The 15,250-nt window shown below is 42.2% G+C and overlaps 1 protein-coding gene across 3 annotated transcripts in view; it reads right to left on the reverse strand.

Annotated features, from left to right (window-relative positions):
• Positions 1–14,293, reverse strand: part of CDH8 (cadherin 8) — a 378,275-nt gene extending 363,982 nt beyond the window's left edge. For 2 of the 3 annotated variants that reach the window (XM_032157533.2, XM_058441060.1), the window contains exon 1: positions 13,982–14,292. The gene's annotated coding sequence lies outside the window, so the exon portion shown is untranslated. Of the gene's footprint in view, positions 1–13,981 lie in introns of all 3 variants that reach the window. The other variant, XM_032157532.2, reaches the window with a different exon arrangement.
• Between the last annotated feature and the right edge of the window lie 957 nt (positions 14,294–15,250).

The raw sequence follows: 15,250 nt of genomic DNA on the forward strand, positions 1-15,250 counted from the left end.
CCAGGATGCTAATAATGAGTGAATAAAATTAGAATGCTCCCAGAGAAAAATTCTGTATTGTCCAGCTTGAATGGTATAATCAGGACAGTGTCAGGGTCCCCATTCTAAATGTACAGTTAAAAAGGAGATTTAAATTATGGAAAGCTCCCTTGGGAATAAAATATGGTAACAAATGTAATGTTCAATTGAAGAGATTCAGAAGGCAAGGGCACAAAAAAATCCCCATTACCTGAGGCGTCAGATACATTTTTTGCTTACCCTCAGCGTGGCAAAATGTGTTTCTTCCCTCTCAAAAAATATTTTTAAAGAACTAATGTTCACTGCAGATCCAAGAGAGAAGCTTTGCTGAATTAGACTAAATGGGAAAGTAATTTCTCAGGACACCCTCGAGGACAGTGTGGGGCTCAGGGAATTCATAAAAGGGGAGGAAACCTTTCACCTCTAGGTCTCTGGTTCCATTCTGGCTCAGAATAAGAAAGCTAGAAGGTCATTAACATCAGCTGGGCTGGTGAGTGGCCTTACTGAAGCCAGCTGAAAGGGGCAGACCCAGATTGTACTGCAAATACAGGCGGTATCTGATCTAACAAGATGGCCGGTAGAATCACCCTGCTTGTCGTTCTTTGCCTGGGCTCAGCTCAATCACTGGGACGCTAGAATTCAAAAGGTCTCAACCTGATGAGTGTAGAGGAGCCACGGCAAGCAGCAGTTGCTTTGGAAATGGAAGAAAAAAAAAACAGCTTTCAGTGGGGAGCCAATAGAGAGAAAACGGAGTCCAGAACAAAGTCTCCTCCTTTCCCTGAAATTGCAGAAAATCTTCCCCTTAAAACAGATTCCCCTTAAGTCTTTCTCTCATCCCAGTGTGTGAGCAGACCTTGGCAGTCTTCAAAACTTAAACTAAACAAAACTCAAAAAGCCCCCATAAAGAAACCCCCAAATATTTGTATCTTTCTGAATGGTCAAGCCACTTATTATTTTAACAGCATTTACAGCACACCCATGCTGTGCTCTCTGTAGACCTGAGGGAGAAGTTGGTGCTAAAGGCGTCTTGTGCGTGCCGAGGACTGTCTGTTCTGGAAACAGATACACCTGGGTTTGGATCCCAGCTCACCTTGCTTGCTGTCTCTGTAATGATGGACACGATATTCAAGTTTTCTGAGCTTCCGTCTTTTCTTCTGCAAAGTGGCACTAATAATAATTCCTACCTAACGGGACAGTAGTGTGGTTCAGAAATAAGACACATGTAAACCAGCCAGATCGTGGGAAATACTCAGTAAACTGGAATCCATGTGGTTATCCTGGGCTAGATGTGTGGTGATGACAGGATTCCTGCCTTAGAAAGGCTTTGAGAAAAAAAGACGAATGAATGAACAGAGTGAAGCTATGTAACCTCTGCAGTAAAAGTTGGTAAAGTATGAGGGTGTCAAAAAGGTGCTCAAAGATCTTCCTTATGGTGGAGAATGAGGATGGTGCTAGAGGGGAAAGACCTGTGCCATTTAACACACATGGTGAGATCCATTCTAGTCATGGAGCCTCAGCCTAAACACTTCTCAGAGAAAAGGAACTTACTCTTTCCAGTTCTCCGCTACTCCATGATAGACCATACTTGAACGTGCAAAAGCCATGTATGTTATTCTCCAAAGGCATAAGTTTCTTTTGTTTATTTGTTTACTCAGGCTATATTTATGGGCTCAAGTGATCCTCTTGCCTCAGCCTCCAGAGTAGCTGGGCGTGCACCGCCATGCCTGGCTAATTTTATTATTACTATTATTTTTAGAAATGGGGGAGGGGTTGATCTCGATCTCGAACTCCTCACCTCAAGTGATCTTCTCACTCCAGCCTCCCAAACAACTGGGATTACAGGCATGAGCCACTGTACCTGGTCGGCCTGGGTTCTACAATAGCAGAACAATGAGATGGTTGTGAGAATGACCTCTAGTGTCAGCCTGCTTGGGGTTTGAATTCTAATTCTTACACTGACCAGTTGTATAACGGTGGAGGGAGGGATAATTAATAACAACAGCAATGAAACGATGATAATAATACTGACCTGACAGGTTGGTTTTGAGGACTAAAGGAGATACTCTCAGTACGTCAGATAGGATAGACTAGCATGCACAGTTCTTTAAAATTTTGCCAGACACTCTGCAAGTATACTCTGGCATCTGCTTTGTTGCTAATGACTCTGGGATAAGAAAATTTCATCTCAGTTTAAATTCATAATAGACACTTTCATGGAAACCACTAAGCACTAAGCGGCAATGAGGATGGACTGTGGTATGTTGGATGGACTGCAGCATCGATTGCAGTGAGTTCCCTCTACCTGAACTCACCAGAATAAGTTAAAAAAATGATAATAGACTCTGGACCAATGTTATACAATGGCATAGCTTGACTAGTCAGAATGAGTAGGTTAATTAAAAAGGGGATACGTGTGTAGTCACAAATAGTATCCACTAACACAATATCTTACTGTTAGATAAAGCATATAATGCCTTGCCTTGTTGTGTTCAAAACTGAGGCAGAGAATAATGAAATGATTTACTCAAGGAGCACCTTTAAGTAAAGAGATAACCATTATTTGAACCTAAGTAATGGAATTTCGAAATTCTTTTTGAACAAGACCCTTCCTCTCACTGTAGAAATATTTCATGAGCATATACTGTATGTTCAGGTACTGGGGAGAGAAAGGCAAATGGGTCAGAACTCCTCTCTTCAGGAAGCAAAGAATCTGTTTGGCAAAGATAAAGAAATACATAATCAATTCACTGAAACGTAGTCTTAGAAGGTTTAAAAGAAATACGGAGTGATGGGTAAGCCACTCATGTTGGCAGCATTAAAGGTTTCCTAGAGGGGATGCCATTTAAATGTTGAAATAGAATTAACCAACCGAGAAGGGGGTATAAGTGAAAGAACATTTCAGTCAACCAATGGATACAAACAAGACCACCAACTAATCTGGGATCTCTGAATGAATCAGCATCTAAGGTAATTTTCAAATTATTATTTGCAGAATCACCCAGTCCATGGTCACTCCATCTTTTTTCCTACCCATCAAATTCATAATGATGATGGTCTCTACAGAGTACATGTTAATATGTAGCCCTTTCCTCTGCCAGTTCTTTGTGAAGAGAAGAGCATGTTTGATTTCTCCAAAGGTCTAGCCATATACCACAGAGAGGGTGTGAGGGGCAACTGAGTGCTATTGCCGTGCAACTTCCCAATTTTCAGGAGTTTCTGGGGGTGAGATGGCCAATACCCTGAAGTCAATGGTATAGCCTTAGAGACTGAAACACTTATATGCCATCTCTTAGATTTTGCCAAATTCTTGAATCATCTGTATTATTACTTTAAATTTTATTGAAATAGGCTCAGTTTTTGAAATATTTATTTTTAAATGGGAAGCTAATATTATTTGCCATAATGGAATATAACTTTAAATATGAGGTTAATAGCAAACACTTGGAAAGTACTCAGAAAATATTAAATCATGAAGAACTATACATACACAGATATATACATATAGATTCATATCTATTCTTCAAAATTACTCTATAATATAATATTATTATTATTTTATTATCTTCATTCTCGTTGTAGAGATAACCAAATTAAAGTACAGGGAGATTAGCATTTTAAGTAATGTTTCATTTTTACTGAACTAGACAGTGTTAAAAGCATGAGGTCATCTCACTATTTGCTAAAAAGAAAGACCAGCAATAGTTAGAGGCAGACTGGTTAATATTTAATAAGTGGCTCTTTGAAAGAAAAAATTCTGATTTGTAATGTTTTCTGATTTTCATGGTATAAATACTTCCACCGTGACAAATTTTAAGCTTCCAACTGACCATTAACCAGCTCTGAAAATTACTGAAAATTTAACCATCAGCTCTGTTAAAACCCAGTAAAGAGCCAGTGCTAGCACACCTGTAGTGGGGTGCGTCTCAAATATTAATATGCATCCAAATTACCTGTAAATCTTGTTTAAACACAGATTATGAATCACTTAGGTTAGTGTGGGATTTGAGATTCTGCATTTCTTATAATCTTCCTGCAGTGCTGATGCTACTTACTGATTTGAAAACCACACTTTCCAAAGCAAGTAGTTCTAAAGAAGACCAGCTCCCAGCTCAGACCTCCTCGAGATAACCTAAAGGACTCAGTGGTGTGGTGGAAGAGTCACTTCCTCATGTCATTGAATGTCATGCCATGAACTACTTAAACACCACTGTGAATAAAGGACTGAACACATAGATTTGGGGAAACCTTGAACTAGGGTGTATGAATATATGGAATTTTGTACGATGTGACAATACTTTCCTCTCCTCGCATATCTATTTTATGTGAGGCAGTGGGAAAATTGCTGAGCTAACTGGTGTGTTCACAGGCACATGCATGCTATCAGGGAGTGTTGAGACGGTCTTCAAGGCAATACTGCTAATTTGAGAGAAATGGGACTCTGCTGTGACACTTGGAACCACACTATTTGTATGCTAGTACCTCTGCCATGGGCAGACTAACATGGTCCTCTGAGAACACCAGAGAATGGCTTTGTAGAAACTTTTGAGATGCAACTAAGTCTTATGTCAGTGTTATCAGTATTAATAAATACTGTGAATAGTAGCTGCATACACAAACTGCTTAACTTTATGCAAGGAAGAAGAAATTGAGCAAGGTTGTAAAGCTGAGGTAAAAAAATCAATTTATTTTTACATTTTCCAACCACAGTATGTGTGTCTGACCAAGCAATCTATTTTATTATAATGCTGTTGCATTGATTTACACCCAGATAGTGAGATGAAGAGATTTTACAGTTTCTCTGGAATTCTTACATATACGAAAGTCTTTAGAATTCCCCCATATGATGATATATTTTCCTGGGTAAAATACTTATAATCTGACTTTTCATTCATACTTACATTTCAGAGATAGTTCTAATTACAGCCTGATTTTCACTCTGCTGATTCCAACATTATTTTAAGATGAACTCAGTCAAGTCACAGATATATGTCATTATGCAAAAACATATTACACCATCCATTTTGTAAATAATGTGGATTAAAGTTCAAAATGATGAACAACACACTGATAGATGAAGTCTAAAACCAAAACAGGCTTTTACAGACACTTCAGGATTCAATCCAGCAGATTATTGTGGTTGACAGGAAACTATGCTTTTATTATCCACTAGGCTTAGCAGCCACAATATTTCATGAAAGCAAAAATGACACAGAGAACCAGTGAGTTTCTATTAAAAATGTTTCTGACCTTGAATTTAGAGCCATTAGCAGCCTGTTTCAAAACAGGTAAATGTACATTGAATTCAAAGTGGTATTTCACGAAAGCAGGGGATGGCGATTCAGTGTGTGACCCAGAGCAATTCACCCAAGCCCTGGCTGACGGGGGCTGAGCAGGTAGAAAAAGCCTTTGGATTTGAGAGAGGAAATACACTTGAATTTATTCAAATATAAATAATACAAGAAGATCACCTTTCCTAAACCCTTCAGAATTCTCTAACCAGATTCCCTTGGCAGAAACATATTCTGAAATTGTTTATGTAAACACACACACACATACACATGCACATATTATTTTGTGTATCCTTCACTCAGCCACAACCCTTCTGGTCATCCTTTTTGGCATCAGACCACATATTTATCCAGATGTCAATCTGTCCAAAAGCATATTGTTTGCTTGTTTTGCCATCCAGAATAGTATCTGTCAAATTCATTTTATTTTTGAGTTGAAGTTTCACTCTTGTTGCCCAGGCTGGAGTGCAATGGCATGATCTCGGCTCACTGCAACCTCTGCCTCCTGGGTTCAGGCAATTCTCCTGCCTCAGCCTCCTGAGTAGCTGGGATTACAGGCACCCGCCACAATGCCCGGCTAATTTTTTTTGTATCTGTAGTAAAGATGGGGTTTCACCATGCTGGCCAGGCTGGTCTCGAACTCCTGAACTCAAGTGACCCACCTGCCTCAGCCTCTCAAAGTGCTGGGATTACAGGCATGAGCCACCGCGACTGGCCTCAAATCCACTTTTTGCTCGTTATTGCCATGCTACTCCTCTCTACCTGAAGTTTTTGTTTTCTTTAAGCTCTATAATTGCTGGTTTCCTTTGCAAAAATCAATAAATAAATGCCTCTCCTCTTCCTTCTTTCCCAAGGTAGAGTCACAAGTTTATTCTTCACGTAGAAATTTTTCTGTTATAGAAATTTCAGAATGGGGTGACTAAGCCAGTGACAAAGACAATAAAGTCAAAATAAGATCTCTTCTATAGTGTTCTAGAACTAGACCTTTACTTAGAAAACTTTCTTGGAATCATCAGTTTAGTTAAGATATTAAGAATAATTTTCTTCTGTTGGGCTTTTTAAAGGCAAACCAGTATCAAGATCATCCTAAAAAAAATAAGTATCAGTCCCAGAACTCCCTTGCCAGTTACAGACACAGTGGTGCCAGAAAGTCATCTCTCGAGTCTAATCTAAGTCCCTCCTTCTCTAAAGTCACATCCTTTGCAGTCTTTAAATCACATGTTCAGAATTTAATAGCCAGAGACCTACTGAGTGACAACATTTTGTGCAGGTCCTTTAAATCATAGCAATCAATCAGAATCAACCTTATTCTTATCAACCTTGTAATTCAGCCCAACTGTGAAAGCCCCATGAGATAGCTGTTTAGAGCATTGACTCTGGAGTCAGATAGAAGTAGTCTGAATCACAGCTCTATCGTTCATGAAATAAGTCACCTGGGCACGTTTATCTTATCTGTGGCAGGTGAAGAAACTGATGCTCTGTGTTTAATACTACCTACTTTGAAAGATTAAGGAAGAAATAAATAAGGTAATTTAAACTCTTTGTCAATGTAGCAATTATAGTAACTATTTGCTCAATGTTTCGAGTGCTTAACCGAACGTATTTACTGATTTTTAAAAATTATTTTATTGCAATCTGATGCTGTGTATGTACTTCAGTGGGGAAAATTCCAATGTTCTATGCTGACAGGTAATAAGTAAAATAACTTTTTTAAACTCTTGATTTGTAAAACAAAAATGGCATGAACCAGGGTGCGTATAAATAAAATAGCATTTTAGAAATAGCTTTCCCTCTCCACAACTAACATACAATTAAAGCAATGACTTCAAGTAGTTTTATTAAGCCTCGGAAGGGCTGCATTTTTACTGTCCAGAACCAACCACATCTTTCCTTCCCATAGAAGACATGACATTGTCCATCACTATTTTGTGCCAAGAGGACAGAGTGCAAGCACTACCTGTTCATGAGTGAGCTATTCTCTTTCAATCAAACTGTAGCTGCTCATTAAAAAACATTGCCTGTTGGGAGGCCGAGGCGGGCGGATCACGAGGTCAGGAGATCGAGACCACGGTGAAACCCCGTCTCTACTAAAAAAATACAAAAAATTAGCCGGGCGCGGTGGCGGGCGCCTGTAGTCCCAGCTACTCGGAGAGGCTGAGGCAGGAGAATGGCGTGAACCCGGGAGGCGGAGCTTGCAGTGAGCCAAGATTGCGCCACTGCACTCCAGCCTGGGTGACAGAGCGAGACTCCGTCTCAAAAAAAAAAAAAAAAAAACATTGCCTGGTACATCCCTTTTACAAGATAAATTCCATTGCACTTCATAATCATCTACATTCCTATGAGGACAGCACAAGTGGAAAGTCTCTACTAATTCCAAGATGAATCTAAGGTGATAGCTATATACTACTTAAAAGGGAGCTCAGAGAAGATAATGCTCATCAGAGATTGCAACTTTTTCTATTTATTTCAAGAAACTTTAGCACTACTGATGACAGAAATTAGATTTCTCTTCTCACTTAAGAAATGTGGAAATGGTTAAAATCACTTATATCATGTAATGGGGGCTTCAGAGTCTCTTACACTGAAATTGAAATGCAGCCAACGATCCCAGTATAAGTCATCCAGATTCTGCCAATTAGATTACACTGTGTAGTAACCATGCTTACAAGTGCACCTTACTGTCACTCTTTCATGTTTCTAAAACTTTATAGCTTAATAACCATTCACTGACACTTAACGTGAACTACGAACACAGGTGATAGATGAGTAGAGAGTCAGATAGACAGCAAGCAATTATTTGATAAAAACACTATTATGACCCAGAATGTATAATTTATGAAAATTAAGGGAGTTGCTTATGCAGATTCCAAAATACATATACAATCTTCAGCTACTATAGTTTAGCGACACTCAAAGGCAAGAGAAGATGTGTGTTTTACCACTCTGATAAAAATAAGTATGAATTAATTTTTTGTTTGTTTGTTTGTTTTCATTTTTCTGAGCATCCCCATGTTGAAGACGGGAATAGTTAGAAACAAATGTAAATTCTGTTTATAAAGCTCAAGCAGCAACAGACTAATAAAGAAGAAATTGTGCCTTTGTACTTTTTAAATCAAATTTTGGAGATGAATCTTCTTACATAAAAAGGAAATAATTCCCTTATGATATTTATACCATTCCTCCATCTACTTATTTTGTATCATTTGTGTCACATCTAGAATCGAATAATCATGTTTTATTCATTAATCTATCTAGAGAGAAAAAAGGCATGGAAAATATTGTTCTGATTGCAAATGAAACATAAATATACTGTAATATTTTCACTTGATGTACATAAAAAAGATTAAGGGGATTCCATTTAATATTCCTTTGTAATATCTTCAATATGCCTAAAATATCAATAAACACATCCACAAAAGTACCTTATCATGGCGCACTATTTTTCCCTGTGTGTATATGTGAGGGCCAGGTATCCTGTTGATTAATACAGAAGAGTATGGAATTGTCTTTGAAAACGCCCATAGTTGCAATTCACATGGGGGTAAACTGTTCAATTCAAATACAAAAATATACTAAAGAAAAAGAAGGAGAGAGGAAGTAAATTGATCCTCAGTTATTTCTTATACATTCTCAACAATGTACAGACATTGAGTCACCCATGCAGCAACTCCACAATTAGTGCATTTTTTTGCCAATAAAATATAACTTTGCATCAAATATAGTTTAATAGCATTCTTTGATGCAAGTCGAGTCTTGGAGGCATTCTCATTTTTACAAAGCTGAATTATGTCATTTTATATATTTCCATATCATTTAAAAGATGATTGTGAGGAAACAAAAATATGCTTTATGGAACATGAGTAAAATTGATTTTAAAAAATGAGAAAAGCTGTGACTAAAAATAGACTTAGGAGGACTTATGAAAGAGAAAATTGTGGTAGATGAGTCACAATATTGAACTTTGGATATGATTGTATCTCTTTCTTTTAATGAAAATATACTAGTACTGGGTGTAGGGTCTTTGCTAATTTGTTACTGCATTAAATAAATGTTTACTGAACACTAACTCTGTGCTTAGCCCTGAACCATCCATCGTTCTAGCATTTGCAATTGTCTTTAGCAGTGGAGGCAGAGAAATAAAACTGTTTGAAGGTTCCACATATAAATGTTATTCATTTATGTTACTTTCCAAAGAGATACAGAAAATCACATCTGTATACCTCTACCTACTAAGAGAACTTACACACACACACACACACATACACACACACACACACAAACACACACACACAAGACATCTAAGCAAGAGGATGGATATTGTTTATGATAGGGAATAGCACATGACATTTAAAACCCAGGAAATAAAGCTTAAAACTTGATAAGAAAAAGAAACAGTATTGGCCCCAATGCTTTGCCATGAAGAAGCAACAGAGATTTAGTTAGCGGCAACATATGGTAGAAGAAGCTAAATGGCATCCCTTGAACTTATTTCTTTTCTGACCTTTTGAAGTTGCCAGGTTCAACTAATTTTCTCTTCATGGTTACATCTAAAGCAGGTTCCAGAGACAGGAACCAACAGTCCAGCAGAAATAGATTAGCATCACAACTTTCTGTAAGAATGAAATGAGAAAGCACTAATAGCCCTTTGGTTAATTAAGCCCTGCTAAATCGGATGATGGCCTTTGTCCATCAAAAAATTGTTCTATTTCATAAATATACGTGTATTGGATACTGGAGGGGAATTCCCAGCACCACAGATAACATTTTTTGAAAGACTGATCAATATACAAATCAGAGTAGCCAGAAAGGCAAATCAAATAATCTAAGGCAGATGAAATGGCAAAGGGAATATGATAAAAATCTCAGACTTGAGCCAATAAATGAGTTCGTTATCTGGGCACATTTTCAAGAAGCACTCTGTGTATGTGTATGTGTGTGTGTGTTATTTGCATGCGTGTGTGTGTGTACATAATACAGAGCAACAAGAATTATCATTGGTTTATCTACACCCCCCACCCTGAGAAGTGTATAACACATCAAAGTTAGGACATTTTTCCTAAATTAAAAAGCAAAGTTAGACCATTTCCTCTGTGAATGCCAATAGTGCTGAAAACAAAAAGAAAATTGTTTTTCTCCACCAGCTACACTGAATAACTTTGTAACAAATATAAAATGACTGAAACCAGTTTCAGCAGCACCACCGAGCAGAATATTTTCAAAAAGAAGTCTTTGGACCTTAAATTGCAACTATAATAGAAAGGCTTCTCCGATTATGCTTGTCCCTTGATTTGCCAGACACAAAAGTTTGCTGATGGACCAGAAAAGTGTGGTTGGAAATACAAATTGAATGTCACTTTACCTATTGAAAGCCTTTGGTTTTGCATGGAAAATCTGCTCAAATTGGAATGTTGATAAAGCTGTGAGGTGTGCCACCTTGAGTAGAAAAATAACAAAGATTGTCATTTTTTTCTTTAAAGCATTAATTTACCTACATTGATAAGGTTTTCTGAACAGCTGTTGAAGTGTGGGTTTGAACTTTTTAATATGTGCATGTTCTTTTTCCTCACCAATAAACAATGAAAGGAACCTGGAAAGCAAAGCCCAGAGGTACAACTTCTTGAATAGAATCATTATATTCTGATTCTTTGGAGTTTCTTTGCTTTGTTCCACCAATCTGTTCCTCCTGACTAACAAGCAGTATCAGACCTTTGAGAACATTCACATCAGTCTTTACAAAGGCCTTCTCAAGTGGTCTTCTCCATCCGGCTGAGCATGTTTCCTGGGCTGTTTGTTTGTTTTGTTTTACATCGATCATGCTGCCATTGGCTACTTAAATTGTGTTCAATGCTAATTGAGGGGTTGCTGTAAATGAATACTGTGTTGACCACAGTTCTACATAATACCCAAATAAAGTTGTTTTCCAGGGTAAGGAATTCCTTCCCTTCAGAGTTGATATGTGTACAGCAGGCAAATGGAACTGCTATTCTAGTGAAGGCTGCTATCAAATTTTCTGTTCTTTTAGATAAATTCATGCAGCTTCAAGAACTCAAGAAATGCATCCTACACACCAGAAATGCAGCCAAGAAATGTTACAGAGTCTTGAATGTAGAGATTTACCCATCTTGAAGGCTTTAAGAGACTGTAAATGATGAAGCAGAAGCACCGATTTCTAACAGTAATAATAATTAGTAATGTAAGAACCAATTTGCAGGGGGAATAGATTAAAAAGTTTGAATGACAGCATTACAGCACACATTTCGGAGCACATTAGCCAGTGTCTCTAAAACATTTGGCCTATTTGTGATGGTCAGGGGATAACTTGACATTCACTTGGGGAGTGTGGGGATCAGAATGAGGAAGGTGAACTGCCACTGAAGGGCTCTGAATGAAGCAGTCCCCGGAGCTGCTGGAAAGACTCCCCTCTCTATTTTCAGAGGGATTTTCCTCAACTCCTCGCCTTCTTCAGAGTCCAGAAAAAAAAAAAAATCAAAGGCAATTTAAAATACTGTGACTGCTCCAGCATGAAATGACTATGTGACAGCAAGCTTCAAATCTGCTAAAGCAGAATTACAGAATATTATTATCAGAATTATTATTTAATAAGGGGGATAGCTCTAGAATTTATTCCAGCCACAGGGCTTGGGGAAGTGGAAAAACATGTCTGGACATGATGATTATGGAGAACTCCCTTTAAGGGAAAAAGAATGTAACCCTAAGAGAACATCCACTTCTCTCGTTGAAGAATCCCACTCCCAGCCCCCACCTCTTATATCTCTCTCTCTCTCTCTCGAACACACACACACACACTCACACACGCACACGAAGAAATCCCTGCAACACTGGACACAGCTGATGCAAAGCAATATCTAGGCACGGATTTTAGTGGTATTTAGCATGAACGACAGGGCTCACTTTGCATGCAGTGAGGTGCAGCAGCGAGGCTGAATGGATGGAAAATCCCACTTTCGAATCTTACATAAACATCTTTCCCACATATAGTTTTCCAGTTGAAAAGCTCCTATAATGAAGCCGGAGGTGACAGCCCAAGGAGGGTTTTTAACCATTGAGATGGCTGTCATGAGTGTTGTAAAGAGGACAGGCGCTTCAAAAGCCAACCTCCATCCCTCGGATCTGCTTTGCGATGGTGCCGGATGCGAGAGGACAGTACTGTCGCTTACCTTCCCTAGCGTCCCCTCGTTCCCATTGTCAGCCCGCAAATATCACGACGCCGGGTGAAAGAAAGCAGCTGATCTGATTAGCAGCTCGGGCGCGCTAAGGGATGGTCGAATCATGCCTCCTAAGGAGGAAACTCTTGTGGAATCTTCAGGAAAGGGTGGTAAAGTTGAAAGGACCTTTCCTCCCTCCCGCTGTCTTGGTGATAAGCTCTATCGTTTAATTGGTGCTGAAGTGAGCAGCTGCCAGCCCGATTTTCCATTACGGACTAATGTTGTGCGTTTGCAACAATAAACAATTAATGTTGTTTGATTTCTTACATTTAGCAACCCAAGCAAACAGCTGCCATCTCCGCTGGTGGAGGCAAACGGCTAGTCCTTGACATGCCGCCGGCTCCGTGCCTGCGGGGGGAAGGGTCAACCGCAAGGAAACTTTGAGGATTCTGCCAGACTGGGTGGGGGAAGGCTCCGGTGTTTGGGAGGAATAAGCGGAGGAAATTGTGGATACCTGTTGGCATCAGCGTCGGCGGCAGCACGTTTTTACCGTTTCCCAGCCTTGGCTGGAGCCTGGGAGAACGGGAGTAGGTCCCTTATGAACCTGTTACGTACTGGCAGAACCTAGGCAAGAGCCTTTTTCCCTCCGGTCCTGCGAGGGGCGCGACCAGCCCCCCAAAGGTTCTCGGATGAGAAGCGGTCAGATCACAGAAAGCGCAGCTCTGGCCTCAGCGGTCCCTAGGAGAGCGGCTACGGAGTCCCCGGCTTAAGGGGGCCTCCGTGCGCGCAATCTCGAGCTCCGGGGAGACACTGCCTGGGGGTCTTGCAGGGGTGCTGGGCAGCGTCTTGGCGAGGGCAGAGCCGCGGGGCGACTCCGGAGCCCCGCAAGTTTGCAGCGGGCACCGCGCCTCCCAGAGCTGGAGCTGCCACTTGTGGGAAAGCCTCTCGCTGGGGCTTTCGCAGCTGAGCCTTGGCCCGCAGCCCTGCCGCGGGGGTCGCCCTCCCTCGCCTCGGAGATGAGGCGGTGCAGAAAACCAGCCATAGGGCACTGGGGCCCCCTCGCCTTCTTTTTTCCCTGGCTTGCACCCTCCGCACAGCGGGCGGCAGGTGCTTCCCATTCACCGCACGGACCCCGCAGTGAAGGCGCGCGGCTGCAGCTGCGCCTGCCTGCGTTGGGAGGCGGCGAAATAGCCAAGTCCCCGCAGGGAAGGAAACCAGCAGGAAAGCTGGAGGGGCACAGCCTGGAGCTTGCTACTCTCTAGGATCTGTTGTCAAAGCAGTTTGCAAAAACAGTCAGGCAAAACCCTGAGGCGTACGTACGTTATCACCCACGGATATCGCGAAAGACATAGCTTAGCCCAGAGCCTATGCTAGGAACCCGCATCCACCATCTGAGAGGCAGGAGGCGCGCAAGGTGTCCGAAGGGGCATGGGAATTCCTATAAGAAACGGTCCCTTCTGAATCGTCGGGACATAGAGAAAAACGGGAGTGGGCTGGGGCAACACTTACTCTTGTGGGGCCCTGCGCTGGCGAATGTCAAGCCTCCTGGTTCACAAATGGCTGGAGGGGCTCGGGGTCAGCTCCCGAGGGCAGCAAGCGCCGATCGGTCCTCTGGCGCTGGGCAGGCGCCTCCGGATTCCGTTCATGCCTCTCGGAGCTGCAGGGCTTGGTGCGGAGACGCGGGGCGGGAGCGCCGGGCTCTGGGTGTCCGCAGCCCAAAGTGCAGCTGGTGTCTTGACGCTACCGTCTATGCACAAGCCGGCGGCGGCGGCGGAGCTTGGAGGAGGCAGGGAGATTCCAAATAAATCCACTAATTCTGGGCTGAGCGCTCCGGCGTGCGAGCCCGCCTGCCTGCCAAATGTAACTGTGAAGTGATGTGGAAAAGTGAGCCGGGTGCCTCCCCTGACGGATCTCATTGGGCAGAGCGCAGAGGCAGGTCTACCACTTGGAAATTCATGTAAGCAGTCCCCACTCCCGCCCCCTCCCCGCCTTCCCCCTTCGCTCTGGCGCGCTGGCTCGATCGCTCTCTTTCCCCCTTCCCAAGTGGGCGCACAACTTTTCGCTCCTCGCTCCCGAGCACGCCCCGCGCGTCTCTGCCGCCAGAGCCACGGGGTGAAGATGAGCCCTTCCGCGCGGTGCGCGCAGCCCGCCGAGGGCCGAGCTCCTGGATAAGGGGGCTGGCAGATAATAACAGCATGCGGAGGAGGTACCCTTGAGCTTTCTCTCTAGAGGTCTCACCTGAGCTCTGGGGCTGGCGTTATGTTGAAAAGCGTCTCAGTGACCCGCAGCTATTTTCCGTAGGAGGAAGAGGACGTGACAGGGCAAAGAGTTGAGCGTGGGCAGCTTACCTCCTCTTTATTCCAAGGGCCTCTTGCGTACAGAGTAGGTGATTGTAAGACCCCTGCCTGCAACTCAGACGCTATGGTTTAGAGGCTGTGTGTCGCGGTTCTGTGGTGGAGCGCATTCCTGATGTCCCCGTGCTCCTTTGCGAAAATGGGATGAGGGACAGCAGAGGGGCAGCCAGGAGGGGCGCGCAGTAATTGGTTGTGGGGAGGAGGGCAGGCAAAGCAGAATTTGCTTGGGAAATAGGGGAGGAATTTCTAGGTCTTCTTAATGTGCCCTGTTCTCCTCATATCCTCTCAGGTACCATCCTTGCGGCTTTCCTGCCTCCACCAAGAGCTGCCCTGTCTGTGGCCACTTCAAGTCTTCTGATAGGCTGCGCTCAGATCTTGAGAAACGGCCACCCTGGGGTAAAAGGGATCATGAATCAGGAGGTCC

The sequence above is a fragment of the Hylobates moloch genome, unplaced genomic scaffold (assembly GCF_009828535.3).
Source record: "Hylobates moloch isolate HMO894 unplaced genomic scaffold, HMol_V3 SCAFFOLD_6, whole genome shotgun sequence".
Lineage (NCBI taxonomy): Eukaryota > Metazoa > Chordata > Mammalia > Primates > Hylobatidae > Hylobates > Hylobates moloch.